The sequence below is a fragment of the Magnolia sinica genome, chromosome 8 (genome assembly GCF_029962835.1).
Source record: "Magnolia sinica isolate HGM2019 chromosome 8, MsV1, whole genome shotgun sequence".
Lineage (NCBI taxonomy): Eukaryota > Viridiplantae > Streptophyta > Magnoliopsida > Magnoliales > Magnoliaceae > Magnolia > Magnolia sinica.
In genome coordinates this window covers 89,044,414-89,061,516 of record NC_080580.1, presented here as the reverse complement: position 1 = coordinate 89,061,516, position 17,103 = coordinate 89,044,414, and positions in this window count along the sequence as shown.

Below are 17,103 nucleotides of genomic sequence, written 5' to 3'. Positions count from 1 at the left end.
ATTTTCATAGTCCGCACAAGATTCGGACTCAAAAATGTGTAAGCTCGACTAATCGACCAGAATCCTTGAATGGTCGAGCACTGTTCACTCGACTGGTCGAGCACTGTTTACTAAACTCGCTAGACTTTGAGTCGAGTGACCCTCGACTGGTCGAGTACTGTTCACTCGACTGGTCGAGCAGTGTGGTGATTCTACTGTTTATGGCATCCGAACCGCACCACATCTCCTCTGACCTGAGGAGGAAAACCCCATCACACCGTGATGCATGTCTTTTATCCACTATATCCATTCATTTTTCCAGCTTACTTTAGGATACGAGATTAAAAAAAAAAAAAAAAGTAGATTCAAATCTCAGGTGGACCAAACTACATGAAAACAATTGCGCTTGAATGAGCACCATTACAAGCTTATCAAGAGCTACTGTAATATTTCTTTCTCATCCAACCATCTTATTAGGTTACACAGTCATGGATAAAAGGAAAACAAAAATATCAGCTTGATTCAAAACTTTTGTATACCCCGGGAAGTTTCTAATGAAGGGTGTTCAATTACCACTGTTTCTTGTGGTGTAGTTTAACTTGTCAAATCATCATTTTTTCTAAAAGCCCGAGCTATTGAAGGAGGGTGTATCAATGTATATAAATGGAATTAACATTCTAATATTACTTCCCCACGAGGTGAAACCACGCATTAGGGTATATTAGGGAAGGTGAAGGAACACTCAACTCACATCGTGCCAAAGGGACATATAACTCACACCATAAATGAATATATTCCAAGTGTCATATTTGTTACTTCAAAAAATGGAATACAAAACCTTCCACTGTGATACTATGTGGTCAATGCTTATTTCTAATAATCTCCTTTTATATATATATATATATATATATCTATATATATATATATATATATATATATATATATATATATATATATATATATATATATATATATATATAATCTGATTCATTTTTTGCTCGTATCTAAAAATGAGCTGGAAAAATGAATGGATCATATGGGTAAAAAAACGTACATCATGATGAGGCCACGCAGCACCAGGCAGTAGCTAGGTACTAACTAGGGTTAGTATGCAATCAGTGCCCACTGGGCAGGGGGCCTGGCTTGTAGGACTTGGGGTTGGACCCCTAAACTTGGCACGAAATCCAGCTGGGATAATGATAAATGGGCCCACTTGGTTCATTGACTCTGTCAAATCATCAAGTGAGCCACCATTGCATTAAAAAAATAGACAGCTTAAAACATTCATTAGATCCGGGTAATGTTTCCGGGTTACAGATCATTCATATGATGAGGCTAGCTAATCTACTAGGGATACCAAAATAATAATAAACAAATAAATAAAAATTTATAGAATAGGTCATTTAAGCCTTTTATTATTTAAATCTTTTTTTATAGGGCTAGACCAAGTCCCTTCTCGTCCTACATGGTGAAGATCAGGACCACGGCCTCTTTAGCTTGATTTAGGGTCTGGGTTAGGCTCAAGCCACGGGCAACTGACTAGGTTCAAACCTAACCTGGACCCAGCCGAGCAAGTGCCATTCCTTGTTATTTTAAGAGTTATATAATACTCAAGCAGCACATGTAGAACTGGCACTCACTAATTACTGAAGTGAGTCAAACAAACTAATTATTGGAACCCACTTTCTCAAAGTCAAAATTAAAACTTTTTGTTTTTTTTCCATTTTAGCCATCCAATATGTGTCCACTAATCATATGGTCTAATAGAAAATCTCTATCATATGTAATGCTAGCAGTAAACTAATATTTTTGCCCATACAATTAATTTTATGACTTGTCCGGGAGCTTGGATTTGGAATGCATTGGAATCCAACTTACAATTACATTGAGAATTAAGGTGACTCCAAATCCTAATTGTGTTCGGTTGAAATGCACTGGAATCCAATTCTTCTATTTGGAAGGTTGTATTTGGAATATATTGAAATTGTTCGATATATTCATGGGACTTATATTTGAGTAATAATGGGCTTCATATTTTAATTACATTTGGATGATCTCAAAAGCAATGAATGGATTTAGCAAGGCATGAAGCAGAAGTACGTCATAAGCAGTATCAATTGCTACTAATTATAAAAATATCCAGATAATGAATCCAAAGTCATCTAAATAGGGAACTAGTCCCACCCATACACGACCCAAAGCGACTAGGGCCCTGGTCCATACCCTGCGGTAGCCCGAACTCAACTAAACGGATCCGTCGAAAGTCTGGAAGCAGAGAAGCTCCTCTTCCCTATCCTTGCTCACCTCGCTCGGCTCATCGAGCTCCGCCTCACCTGCATCTAGAAAAGGGTCTGGTTGGTGTTTTAAAACACCGTCCCAGAGTGGGAGTGAGTGCTATTAATCTTAAGTTATCACAGACATCAATTATAATATGACCTTAATGAAAAGCAGTCAAGCATAAACATCTAACTAATCTTATTAATGCGCATGCATGCAGGATGATATGATGCATGCCCTCGCCACAACGCTCCCTCGAGCGACTCCATCTAACGATCGCGTATGACAACACTCCCTCAGTGCGACCTCGACTGCCGAGTCGCCACCCTAACTAGTGCGATGCAATGCGATCGTGTTAGCCGAGTTATTAGTTAGGTCCATTCATCCAGCAGATTGGAGAATCTGGTACACCCCACGTATTAATGCCCTAAACTGGGTGCGAGGCCAAGACCCCCCAATGCGTGAGGCCGAGACCCCGCGGTCCGTGATCCCGTCGGGTTCCTCATCCTCGACTTCAAGCACATGAGGAGTGCCGAGAGAAAGGGATCGCTTGCGGTCACTACAGGGAGACGCGGTACCCCAACGTAGGCCGACAGCTCGAACATAATGTCCCATTCCACTATGCCCCGCTCACGAGGCTGTGGACCAATTTCAAGTGGGTTATTGATGAGCTACAACGGTCGTAGGGTGTTCCAGGTTCCATACATGTGTGAGCAAACAGGGTTAACAAACAAGGTTGGTCAGACAGTAGGCTAGACCGCATGAGTCAGGCGAGCGTGAGACGAGTGACGTCGAGCACAAGGAACCCATGTAATCGAACTACAGCCACCCGAACACACCCACTCAAACCCTCGAGTCTAGCCATAGCATAGTCCTACCGATGGAACTACCGTCTCTCTTCATGTTCCTGACCAACCTAAGAGGGTGAGGTGATCCATAACATGTCAACTATCCAAGTTATCAACAAGCTTAACATTATCATATTCTCGGACATCTCAATATACAAAACGGACATTCCTGCAAGCAAGCAACATTATCAAGAAATAAAGTGCGTGTGTGAGTGTGGGTTCGTGAGGAAGTTAAACACTTCCTCCATCTTAAGAAATCATATGCACAAGGGTAATGAATCATACATCCTATGAAACAACAATACATGAAAAAATCAAACAAGGCATGAACATGTAATAATCCATACACAAATCATGTGAGAGGCAAGAATAATCATCATAAGAGTCAAACCTACAATTCCATACTATTTCAACAAACATACAATTCCTAGGGTTCCTCTAGTTTCTCCTAATATGGCATCCAAGCAATCAAAATCATTAATCTCGTACTATAATTGGTGCTAGACCACCTAAGAATAATAGTCCGCACCTATGGATCGTTGGAGACTTGGAAAACGACCTAGGAATGAGGCTTTTGGGGTCGGACGGCCGGATTCCCTAAAATAACCATTTGCATGTTAGAAATCCATGAAATCCCTTCTCATCACAAGGGTTTTAAGGAAAAAGGGGTGACGAATTTACCTACATAATCAACGGAAGCGGTTCTTGCGGTTGTGGTGGAGGGTTTTCTTGGAGAAGAGGTAGAGAGTTGCAAGGTTGAGCTTCCTTGGGCCCCACCATCAACAACACCCTTCTTCACTCTCTTCTTCCTCTCTCTTTCTCCTTCTTCTCTTCTCCCCTTTCTCTATTCTCTCTTTTCTAGGAAAAAATCGTATGGGGAGAGGGGGTGCCCAAATGAGGCCCTTTTATAATGCCAGATTTGGTGGAAATGGCCCCAAGTGTTGGGTTTTTACTATACTAGACCTATGGGAGGGTCTTTCTAAGCTCTAGGGCCCACTATGAGGTGTACATATTGATATACACCGTAGGATAGTTAGCCCTAATGATGATCTACGTATGAACATGATCGGCCCGCCATTTGGATGCGCCGATCAACAGATATGATTAGAAGTCTGTTAACGGTCACCGATAGTCGATCGGGGCCGCGGCTATACGGATATGAGTAGGGAAATATTCTTACTCTATGTGTGAAATTTGGTCGTAAACCGACGGTCCAATATCCTCAACTTTGCATAAGAGTGGATACTCAATTCACTTAAGTTCCAGATCCTGTCTTTAGGGTATTTGCGCTTCTCATGCACTCATCCTTCAGCTCAAGTTGAGCGGTTCTGGACACTACCAGAGTCCGTCTCCCGCGATGGACGTCAAGCCCAATGAGACGGACATTATTCTATAGTTTTGGAACTAGTGGCCCACCAACGAGCGGTCTAGATCTTGTTCAGAAAATTGAGGCATTTTTGGAATGAATTAGGTATTGAGATTTCTCGTGGGCAATGATCAGGGTTTGGATTAACTATATTTATAGGGTGGCCTATTTATAACTAGTGGAAGTGGATATTTGGTCATAATCACTCTAAACCGTCGGTTTTAGACTAAAAGAGTAATGGGGTTGATTTAGTCTATTATTCAAGATCCGAGCCTTATCTTATTCTGTCCCAGTTAGATCTTTAATTTAGTCATACTTGCTTTGATTAGTTAGCGAAGGGTCGGTTATATTTGGGCCCTCTGGCCTTAAGTTTCAATGAATTCCCACAATGGCCCTCTAGGATTCCTCATTGGCTTTGGGGCGGACCCAATACCCCCTTGGCCACCAAATTTGGTGTGTAGGTGCCTTATGGCCCAATGAGGGGCCATAAAAAATTTGAGAACAAACGAATGAACGGTTATGGGGTTTAAGTAAACGGTCCCGGTTTTCAAATGCCCTTATGGGGTCCATTCTGGTGATTGGATTAGTTCTGGTGGCCGTCTGGTTATGAATTTCATAGGATAGTTGCTTCATGGCCCGATGAAGGGCCACGTAAAATTTGGGGACGATCGGATCTGGAGTTTGGTCGCACGAGCCTGATTGCGATCAACGGTCACCGTTCCACGATCGAGTCCAAAAGTTTGTGGACGGGTGTAGAAAAATTCATTAGACCTCCCCTGAAAATGTAGAAGAGATCCGACGGCTGGATAACCTTGTATCTCACCTTCATTTGCGAGCGCCGATTCTGGTCCCAAGATAAGTGGTGCATTTAGTCGCGCGATCCCACTGGGTGTCCACTAGGTCCGTGGTCCGCGATGGTCCACAAGCCCGGTGAGCTCTATGGTTCCCTAAATTTTTAAATTTTTCGACCTTCCGCGTCGCGCTGCCTCGCACGGCCGCCGCTAGTGTAACGGTCCATCCGGCTCGAGGCCCGCACCAGTTCTATCAGACCCGTCTGGCCTAATCAATTAGGCAAATCTTGGTCTAATTTATTTGTGATACCTCACTACGAGTAGCTTAAATGAACGGTCTTGTGGCAAATCCTACGTGGACGCCCCAGGACATTGTTCTGGTTGGGCGGGACGTTACACTACACTTCCCATACAATTAATTTTATGACTTGTCCGGGAGCTTGGATTTGGAATGCATTGGAATCCAACTTACAATTACATTGAGAATTAAGGTGACTCCAAATCCTAATTGTGTTCGGTTGAAATGCACTGGAATCCAATTCTTCTATTTGGAAGGTTGTATTTGGAATATATTGAAATTGTTCGATATATTCATGGGACTTATATTTGAGTAATTAAATTAACTTTCATATCCTAAATTAGCGTGTGTAGAATAATGCTCACCGGGACACCTTTTTAGAGTCGCACCTATGCACGCCTTCACACATGTGTCATGGGCACAAAATCTGAATGGTCTATGAGATGTGGCACCTCATAAAATCTCCGGGGCCCAACTTTCAACCTGATCTAAAATTCTTATGGGTCATAGCAAAGAAAGACAAATTAAGGGAGGGAATTGATTTCTTTTGCCACGGCCTACCAAATTTTGGATTAGGATAAAAGTTGGGCCTCAGTGGATTTCATGGGGTGTTGCATCATGTGTACTGTTTAGATTTTGTGCTTATATCACGTGAGAGGGAGGGGGGCATACTCTCCAGTGCACCTTCTTAGATGTGCATACCTTCGTACACATGCCATGGGCACAAAATCTGAACGGTCCACATGATGAAGCACCCCTTGAAAACCCATGGACCCAACTTTCATCCCGATCCAAAACTCTAGTGAGCCATGGTAAAGAGAGATGCAAATCAAGGGAGGAAATTGTTTCCTTTTGCCTTGGCCCACCATATTTTTGAATCTTTCTTAAAGTTAGCAAGTGAGGTTTCAAGGGGTGCCGCATCATGTAAACCATTCAGATTTTGTGCCCATGACACAAGTGCGAAGGTACGCACAGGTGCACATCTAACAAGGTGCACAAGTGAACATTTTTCTATACACACATACACACATACAAATGGTAGAATGATTGTAATAAGCTCTTTGAAATATATACTTTAGCTAAAAATGAGGAAATTTCAAGTCTTGGGTAGCTTACAAACATCAGGTGCACAAACAAGTGACTCACCGATGATTTTTAATTGTTCATTCAAATGTCCAACGTTTGGATGTTTCAAATCATTCTGTTGAAGTGATTTCAATGTTGAAACTAATAAATGGATTGTTTTAGGGGTATCATTAATGTCTCACCTATACAATGGATTAATAGCTTAGTGACACTTTTGTTACACATGTGACTCTTGTACCTTTAAAAAAGAGTCAAAATAGGCATTTTATTTAGATTACACGAAAATTCCTACTTTTTTTTTTTTTTTGAAATTTTAAAACACATCAAAATGGTATATTTAAAATATCTCTAATTTCATTTACATCTAAATATGGGGTTACTAAACTAAAAAAGTAGCTGCTTAAATTTGAAATACACCCATTTACTCCCAAATGTAAGGTACTAAATGATTCCTTACTAGAGTCATTATTTAAAAATTTTAGGGACATTAAATGGGATTTTCAATATAAATAAAGGGCATGTTGTCAAATGTCTTAAATCTGACGTTTTTTGCTATGGTCGACCAGTCGAGGGACTGGCTCGACTGGTCGAGGGGGCTGCACGACCGGTCATGGCCCGCTCAACTCAAAGTCCAGCAAGCTTAGTTTTTTGGTGTTCGGGATACTCGACCGGTCAAGGGGATTGCACGACCGGTCGAGCGGGTTGCTCAACCAATCGTGGCCGTCCTTCGACCAGTTGAGGTTACGTAGTTTCGTTTCCAGATTTGATGTGGACTCCGAAAATTTGAGTCGGTTTTCGCAAGGGTGAGAAAAGAAAGTTACCTAAACTATAAGTAGGTGTCCCTAGGATTTTTCTAAGGCATGAGAAATAATTCTAAAGCTTTCCAAAGAGATTTTAGGGTTATCAAAGGGTGTAGCATGGGTGAGATTCGAGATTGTTCGAATCGGGTAAGTCTCCTCTCTTGTAATTTCTATTTCATAGTGGATTTCTGTCGCTTTGTGTCGTGGTTTTTTCCCACAAGAGTTTTTCATGTTAAACTTTGTATTCTTTTATGATTGCTTGTTACTATTGAATTGCTATCCTAGATTTAAATCTGTGTGATTCTGCAGCACAAATCCCCAACAAGTGGTATCAGAGAAATCATTGGGGCACAGATCTGAATCTGATGGATTAGTAATAATGGCAAGCACTAGGTATGATATTGAGAAGTACTCAGTGAAAAATAATTTTGAGTTATGAAAAATCAAGATGATGAGTTCCTTAATCAAGCAAAGCGAAGATGGTGCTCTTGAGGAGCGAAAGTCTACTATGACTGATGATGAATGGAATACTCTTGATAAGAAGGCTTTATCATCGATCTGTTTATATCTCACGGATGAGGTGCTCTACAACGTCATGAGGGAGAAAATTGCGGCTAAGTTATGGGCGAAGTTAGAGGATGTCTATGCGAAAAAATTCTCTGAAAACGCCTTCACTTGAAGCAGTAGTAGTATAACTTCAAGATGGCAGAGGGTGAAGATCTAGAGGCTCACATCAGCAACTTTATTAAATTGGTTTGCAAATTGCTGGATATGAATGAAGTGATGAAAGATGAAGAACAATCATGTATGTTGCTAAATTCTCTCCCGGCATCGTATGAGTCATTTAATGACACTATGTATAGCACGAATAAAATCCTGAGTGTCGACACCGTTATCTCAGCCCTTCAAGGGAAGGTTATGAGAAAGCTTAACGTCGACATGATGATATCTTCTGAGGCACTGCTTACAAGGGGTAAGAAATCTGAACAAGGTACAGGTTCTTTATGTTCTAGGTCCAAATCCAAGGGCAAGGGCAAAGGAAAAGTAAAGTGCTGAAATTGTGGGAAGGAAGGACATGTGAAGAAGGATTGTGAAAATCCTAAATCAAAGAGAGAAGATTCTGAGGCTTCGTACAGGGAGGCCAATGCTGCCACGTCAGATGGATCGAGTGGATGTGATGGTAATGTTTTATCTGTGTCTACTATCAGGCGGTCATACAATGATCGTAAGGATAAGTGAATGCTAGACATAGGAGCATCTTTTCACATGACTCCTCATCGGAGTTAGTTCACCAGCTACAGGGGGTGCGATGGTGGATAAGTATTTATGGGCAATGACATTGCCTATAATGTTGTAGCTGTTGGTTTGGTGTGCATCAAGATGTTTGATGGGGTGGAGTGTACCTTGACTGATGTCAGGCACGTTCCTGATTTGAAGAAGAATCTGATTTCTCTTGGTGTACTTGAGGCAATGGGCTGCATGTACACAAGTATTGATGGTACTTTTAAGGTATCTAAGGGGGCACGAGAAATCATGAAAGCGCAACGACTCGATAACTTGTACAGGTTGATAGGCAGCACTTCAAAAGGTGGAGCTGTAGTGGATGTAGTGGATTCCACCTCTGCACGTGTGTGACATGTTGGGCATGACCACAAGAGCGGGTAGGGCAGTAAGGCTGAGACATGCGGACAGGGATACAGAGTAGGTGGAGCAGCCACCTGTGAGAAGAATCACACAGCATGATTGCAGGATATCGGTGAGGTACATGAATGACTCCAATATTTCGGGGGATTTATCTTCTATTCAAATGGCTCTAGGTAGGCTTGGTGATGAGAAGTGAAAGGTAACTAAGGGCGATGTAATGGATTCATTGTATCAGACCGATATATGGGAGCGGGTGGAGCTTTCACTGGGCCGGAGAGCGGTTAGATGCAAGTGGATCTTCTGGAGGATACATCATAGATATAAGGTGAGGTTGGTAGTGAAGGGTTATACTCAGATAGAAGGGATCGACTTCTCAGAGATATTCGCGCTGACGGTATAGCAGGTGTCTATCAGATCCGTGATTAGCGCTGGTTGGCCAATGTGATCTTGAGCTGGAAGGATGGATGTAGAGTCTATACTTCTGTAAGGGAAAGTGAAGAGCAGATTTACATGAAGCAACCAGAACGGTTCGAAGTTAAAGGGGTTGAGAAAAGACTTTGCAAGAGGTCGTGGTTCGACCTGTCGCCTAGGCAGTGGTTTGATTCCTTCATGGTAAGTCAGGAATTGATGACATGTAGATCGCCAATTATGACATGTTTGAAATCAATGTGCTAAAGACTCGGTTAAGTAGGACATTCAGGATGAAGGATCAGAGGGTTGTAAAGATGGTTCTCGGCAGTGAGACTGAAGGAGGAGTAGGCTTTGGTAATCACAGGAGGAATACCTTGTGTGTAGGTATTAATCAAGGATGTGATGAGCCAGGTAAAGCTAGAGAGCGTTCCCTACGTGTCTCTCCTCAAGTTTTCCTCAGGACATGTCCCAAAACAAATGAGGAAAAACAGGATATCTCATGAGCCTTATTCGAATACAGTTGTCAGTGTATGCCAAGGTCTAGATTAGACCGGTTATTTCACAGGCTATCAATGTTGTAAGCAAGTACCCCGGCAAGCAATATTGGGTAGCAGTGAAATGGTAAGAAGACCACGTCTTTCCTTTTGAGAAGAAAGGAACAAAGGTGGTTGGGCACGTGGACTCAGATCTGGCAGGCATGTTCACCTAGATCATTCCTGTAGAGAAGTTCAAGTTCTGTGTAACTTCTCTGGGCTTGGCGATGACATAAAAGAAGGATGGAGTGTGCATGAGAAGTGTTGATTGAAGCTATGATGCAATACAGAAATAAGAAAAGAGGTCAAGAAGCTACACGGTTGAAGATTGAAGACATGTTGAGATTGTTGTCAGATGTCTTAAATCTGACGTTTTTTGCTATGCTCGACCGGTCGAGGGACTGGCTCGACCGGTCGTGGCCCGCTCAACTCAAAGTCCAGTAAGTTCAGTTTTTTGGTGTCCGAGATGCACGACTGGTCGAGGAGATTGCACGACCGGTCAAGCAGGTTGCTCGACCAGTCGAAGTTACACAGTTTCGTTTCTGGATTTGATGCGGACTGCAGAAATTTGAGTCGGTTTTCACAAGGGCGCGAAAGGGAAGTTGCCTAAACTATAAGTAGGTGTCCCTAGGATTTTTCTAAGGCATGAGAAATAATTCTAAAGCTTTCTAAAGGGATCCTAGGGTTATCAAAGGGTGTAGCAAGGGTGAGATTCGAGATTGTTCAAATCGGGTAAGTCCTTTCTCTTGTAATTTTTATTTCATAGTGGATTTCTGTCACTTTGTGCCGTGGTTTTTTCCCGTAAGGGTTTTCCACGTTAAACTTTGTATTCTTCTATGATTGCTTGTTACTATTGAATTGCTATCCTAGATGTAGATCTATGTGATTTCGCAGCACAAATCCCCAACAGGGCATTTATGACAATTTGAAAATATAGCTACTTATAAATTAATAGCTTTAATTTTGGTTGTCTCAACTGTTAAAAATTATCTACTTGAAAGCGATAAATTCCTTGGATCCAACAGCAACATAAAATGGAGGCTCGAATGTTGAATCTTTTCTGATGCATCTCACATCACAGGAAGAAGTTTACACTGCTTTCACTAGCATAAGAAGAGGTCTAAAGGAACTCTATTCGTTAAGCAAGATCCACATTGTAAATTGTGTGGCAGTGATAGAATTCAACTCTCCATTCTTCACAAATGATCTCTCTACACGTCACAAAGTAGTGCTCGAAATCTTTTCTAAATCCTTAGTCATGAGCATAGAAAATGCAACTAGGGTAGTTATGAAATTTCAGAAGAAATTGCTCTTGCAGTTTGGAAACTGCTAGATCATAGGTAGTTAGTTACCTTGATGCCGCCATAAACATCTCCTAGTGGAAGGGGCCCACTTGGATGACATGTGTTACATTACATCAACTAATGACTTAGACTTTACCTAATCCTCCTTGCTCTTTTCTTATGCATTAGTACCCCTTTCACTTCTCTTCAGGTTTACCTATAGCTGCATGATGTTATTATCAAAGTCCATTTAAGAAACGTTATAATAGTTGTTTATACCCAATTTTTGCACAATTACATGGGTCAATGAGATGTCACAATGTGTCAGCATCACATGCTAAATGATGAGTGAAATCCTACTCACGCTTTCCATCATTGTTTACACACAATTTGGCGCAACCAAATCGAATGAGCCCAAGAGGCGCCACATGGTAGTCATACATTATGCGGTGTAGATCAACTTTAAGAGAAGTTAAAGACGTGAACATGAGAGAGCATTAAATATTATAATTCTATAAAAAACACTCTATGCAAAAGTAAGAATCTCATTAAAGTAAGACTCTATCTCTCTCAGCATTAAATACTAGAATCCAATTAAATGAGTTCTCTATCTAGCATATAAATGATAGAGCCTTGGCCAAAGCAACTCTCTACGAATGCCAAAGTGATGTAAGGACTTTACCAATTTTCAAATATGGGAGTCTAGAGATGCGAGGATTCCAATTGATGCACGCGTAAGTCTCTCTCTTGTACGCTGCACGCGATAGGTTATGCTTACATGGGAGAATCAATGAAATTTGCACAACCAAACGTCCAGATCCTTCACGATACTGAAGGCTTTGCAAGGCCATACGCCAAATACAAGCCCCACGCTAAACACAAGCCCTATGCCAAATACATCAATCTATATTTTATGTTTCTTTTCTTTTTCTAGCGTAGCTTAGCTTTACTTAAGTTAGTTATTGCCCAGTGGCTCCCGTTGCAATACTTTAAGAGTAGAGTTTGTCTTTCTGCAACCTTATGTTGTAAATCATGATCTTCTAAGTTTCGATTTGGTTGATCACACCCACCTTGGTTCGTCTATTCTAATAGGTATATTAAGAATTCATCCCTTTTCATTTTTGTTTACTCATTTGGTTATCTTGCAAGTTGTCAGTTGTAATTAACATCATTTTATAATACTTAATAAAATTTGCACCATTCTGCCTTATTTAATTTGAATGTGCATCTTTGTTCATTTGTGAAGTATTTTGAACTTAAAGTATTGGTGAAAGAACTAGTCCTCAAGGATGTACTCCTACGTCTATTATCACAAGTAAAAAAAGAACTCATTCAGAAGGAGTAGCCTCATTTCCTTTCACTAGTCGCCTGAAGGGAGTGTAATGTTGGTATCCAAGAGATTCTGAATCTTTAATCTCAGTCTCCAATCTGTTCACCTTAGTAAAGAGACACTGACAATTCAATCAACACATGGGTCAAGAAGACTCTGGCACACACATGTATCCAATTTAAACCTTCAGTCACACAAGTGATCTAGTTTGATTGAATTGGAGTGCAATATGAGGCTTAACATAGCAATTGTCTAATATTCATTTGTGTGTCTATTGTACCATCTTATATTAAAACGTCAGTTAAATAAAAACAATTCTAAAATCTAAAATAACAAAAAATAATAAAGAAGAAAGTGGGATGATTTTTACATTGATACATCGTCCTCTAACAGCTTAAGTTTTTTGGAGTTGTTATTTGACACCACCATTTAAGACTTCTTATCCATGAATGTGTTCATGTGTGAATACAACGCATCGTTTCCCTTATTTCTTTTCTTCTCCTCTCTTGCTTCAGAAAATTTCTCTCTCTCTCTCTCTCTCTCTCTCTCTCTCTCTCTCTCTCTCTCTCTCCATGCGTTTGCCACTTTACAAGTGTCACACCCCAAAAATCGACACCCGAGTACAGAGACCCTGATTCCAAGTTTTCGGGTGTGAACCAAATGAAAATGCACGTGCGACCTCATTCAGATTCACATTTATTCCACACGTGGAGACACCAATCTCCCCCTCACATGCTCTCACTCTTCCTCCTTTCTCTCTCCTTTTCTCTTCTCTTTCTCTCTTTTTTTCTTTCTTTCCCAACTTAGGGAATGAAATTCGTAAGGGGAGACGGGGTGTGAAATAGTGAACTATTTATAGTGCCAGAAATTGTGCAAATGGCTTTAAGGCCTAGGTTTTCATTATACTAGCCATATGGGAGGTTGTTTCTAACATTTGAAGTCTACTATGGGGTGTAAGGGTCAATATATACCATATGATAGTTGGCTTTAGTGATGATATACGTATGAATGTGATCAGTCTGCCATTTGGATGCATCGATCGACGGGTATAATCAGAAGTCAGTTTGATGATCACCGATGATCGATCGAGGCCAAGACTATACGTATATGTGAATGGTATTAACTTAAGTTGTTGCATTAAATTTGGTTATGATTTAACAGTCTAAAGGCCACAACTTTGGCAAAGATTAGATACGGACAATTAACTTAAGTTCTCAATTACTTTCAGAAGTATTCACATATCTCATCTAATGGCCTTGAGAGTCCATGTTGAAAGATTTGAAACGCGATTTCAACTCGATGTCTCACGATGGACGTCAAGTCTATTAAGACAGATGTCTTTCTATTGTATCGGGTTTAGTAGCCCACTGATGAGTGATGTATAACTTGTTTGGACAATCATAACATTTCTGGAATGAATTGGGTATCAAGATTTCTTATATGTGATTATTATGATTTGGATTAGATATTTTCATAGTATGCTTTATTTGTAATTAACGAAAATGACGATTCGATCATAATTACCATAAACCGTTGGTTTTTAGGCTAAAAGAGTAACTGAGTTAGATTGGTTTGTTAATTAAGATCAAATCCCTAGTTGTCTCGGCTTTTAGTATGTCTTTATTTAGTTGTGGCTATCTTTATTAGTCAGTGATAGGTCAGATAAATTTGGGCCCTAAATGAATAAATCACGAGGCTAGATTCAAGGTTTGAGTGATCGGTCATATTTCTTGGTTTCCTACAGTTGATTAATTGGATTTGTGCGGTTCTTTATTGGTACCACTCGCGTATAGGCTTACTTCGAGTGTTAAGGGTCAATAAGTAACAACGTAAGCTAATAGTGATTTTTTTTTTAGAGTTTTTGGAAATAAAAAATTGTAAAAATCTGAAACATTACTGCAAGTGAGAAAAGTTTTTTTTTTTTTTTTTTCATGACACATCTAGAGCAATACCACAAATTTGATCACTTTAATTTGGACAATTTAAATGCTACATAACTCATTTTTAAGTGCATGCGCATCATCCATCATACTTTACCGGAGTGGCTGCGTTTTCCCTCATTGTTTCCATGGTATGTCAAGTCAACTATTATTTCTGGAGTTTCTAGAGACCCCGACTCACCCATGGACGGTGGGGACTTACGGTGGGGCCAACATGATGTATCTATTCTAAATCCATGCCGTCCATCCTTTTTTCCCTACACTTATATGACCTTATCAAAAGATTGGATGGAAAGTAAACACCACGGAAATGTTAAGGTGCGGCCTGAGTAGTTTTTAATGGTAGGGCATTCAATCATCACTGTTTCCTAAAGTGTGGTCCAACTGAGATTTGGATCTTAATCATTTTTAGGATTATGCCCTAAATTGTTCCGTAGAAGTGGATGGACGTCATGGATACATAATAGATAAATCAAGGTGGGCCCACCCCAAGGGAGGGGTCTCACCTAATCCGCTCCTCCCATTTTCACCTAACAGGGCAGATGCCATATTACGGAAAACATGCACATTGCTTCTGTGAATGCTGGCCCACCACCTCATGCTTGAACAGGATGCCCAATTGGCCAATTGATCCGATCTGTTGGTGGGTCCCACCGTCCCATCGGAGGTAGTGGTGTCACTTTAACATGAACCACATGAAAAATCCACACCTGTTGGAGAGAAATTTCCATCAGATCAATGTCACACAAAAATGGACACTTTAGATCAAACATCTAATAATCAATATAAATCGTCCATTGGGTAGCGTCCACTTTGGAATTTGGATGAAATAAAAAAGATCATCACAACCACCCATTCATTTGCTTGGCAAACCAACGGTTAATAAAAAAGAGGAGCGTACTAAGTTCAATCTTTTAAACAGTGGCATCTAATCAATTGAAGTTTTCTATGGTGGTCAATAGATAGTCGAGGAAATTAATGGACGATCCATATCGATATTCGGCAAACCAATGTCTAAAAGCCCTGGACCGGTATAATAACGTGGGTGCACCCTAGTGCACGTGATCTTTTCCGAAAAATCAATTTTGTGGAAGCGGATTGTGTACTGAATAAACTCCGTGGAGTCCACCATGCTTTATGCATTTCATCTACTCCGTCCATCAATTTTGCCAGATAATTTTACAGATCGAGCAAAAAAAAAAGGAATATCCAAAGGTTAAGTGGACCACACCACAGGAAACAGTGTGAATTGAACATCCATCGTTGAAAAATTCTTGTGGGACAAATAAATTTGGGCGGCGTGTTTGGATCATCGGATCCTAACGTACTGCATTATTTTATGAGTAATAAATATAATATACGCCGTTTGAATTGGATTTGAAATCCGTATCTGTACATGATATGCGAATACAGTGCGGAACCAAAACAGCGTGGACACGTGGTTCGGACGTACATTTAGAAGACATCGGGTAGTGCAGCGAAGTCATTGCACTGCACCACCTCTTCCCACCAAATAACTCTTTCCTTAGGCTGCGTGCTTGAAAGAGCTTTCTTCCATCAGGAAAAACAAGAAGAAAACAACCCCCTCGTTTTTTAATGAAAACACCGCATTTCCTTAATTTTACAGAAATGACGGAAAATCAAAATGAGAAGAGGTGCAGCTATCGATTTTTTTGGACCTTATAATATCAGGTACGCTGATTAGAATTCCGTTCTCACGTTGTCTCAGATCCATGCCGATCCTTGGGTTTTCATTCCTACCCTTTTGCCGATGTTTTCAGAATCTGACGATCTTTTGCCGGTTATTTGAAACCCTAGGCCGTTGAATTCCAAAGCATTGGATCGTGAATTGAGGGAATCGTGATTTGGAAGGTTTGGTTTTTGGAAGATTGATGGAAAGATAGAGGTATAAGAAGAGAGAGAAAGACAGAGACAGAAAGAGACAGAGGGAGAAGGCGAGGGGGAGAGAGAAGAGAGAGGATGGCGTCTGCGAAGATGGGAGATCCTTTAGCACCCGCCGTCCGTCGAGATCCATACGAGGTCCTGAGCGTGGATGTATGTGGTGAAGACGAGGTCCGGACCTTATATTGTATGTGGTTTGCTTAACCGTCCATTGCAAATTCATCCTTCAACAAACAGTGAATATGCATACATCCACTGATTACATGTCTAAAGCCAGTCCTTCCCAAACAATTTTTTCGTAAACGAAAAGGGCACTCAATACAGTGTACATCCGCCATTGTACATCCATCGTTGAAAAATTCTTGTGGGACAAATAAATTTTAGATCAAGCTGATATTTGTGTTTTCCCTTCATCCATGTCTGTGTGATCTCCCGAACAGGTTGGATGACTAGTAAACATCACAGTAGGCTCTAGGAAGGTTTCAACGGTGGAGATCATTATTCTCACTATTTCCTATGGTGTGGTTAACTCGAGTTTTGGATATTCTTCAATTTTGGGGTCAAGATCTAAAATGACTTGGAAAAACGGATGGACGGCGTGGATAAACCACATAC